Source organism: Pelophylax lessonae, assembly GCF_965119305.1.
Source record: "Pelophylax lessonae genome assembly, chromosome: 7".
Classification (NCBI taxonomy): domain Eukaryota; kingdom Metazoa; phylum Chordata; class Amphibia; order Anura; family Ranidae; genus Pelophylax; species Pelophylax lessonae.
Window position 1 is genome coordinate 72,301,165 of NC_138774.1, and position 737 is coordinate 72,301,901.

Below are 737 nucleotides of genomic sequence, written 5' to 3' on the forward strand. Positions count from 1 at the left end.
TATGACAGCATGACATGGAGGAATATTGGGGTCCAAGGGTGTGACATGGAAAAACATCAAAGTCCCCGGGTATGACATGGAGGAACATGGGGGGTCACTGGGTATGAAAGCATAACATGAAGGAACCATCAGATCAGGGTCACTGGGTATGACATAGAGGAGTATTTATCCCCTTCCCCCTTTTTTTTTTTTTTTGAGGGGTGGGGGGGCACCAGTAGCTGGTCTTGCCTGGGGCGTAAAATAGTCTAGCACCGGCCCTGCCTACTATTTATCTAGTTATTAGCCGTATGCATCTCTTTTCTTTAATGACCTTTATTTCATGTTTTAAGATAGCCAAAGAGTCACTAAAATTGCCTGTAGGTATTAGGTGGTCATTGGGATGCCCTCAGACCTGTAACTTAATATGCTTCGGGGGAATAGACTGTCGGAGCTGGATTCAGTAATTGCTATTCCACCCAAATAAGGATAGTGCAAGAAGATTCTGCTGGAGGTAAATTTGCAAATCTAAAAAAGAGACATTTATGTTCCTTTATCTCTGAAAGTTTAACAGTCTTTTACACAGTTATCAGAATATCAAAACTAGATAACAAGAATCATGCTATTTGTCCAATTTCTCATTGAAATCGATACATTTTATAACCTTGTTGCCATTTACAGTTTTTCACATCCTTTTTTCATTAATGAATAACAGTGGGAAAACGGGGGTGGACATGATCCTATAGGTATAAATAGTGGGA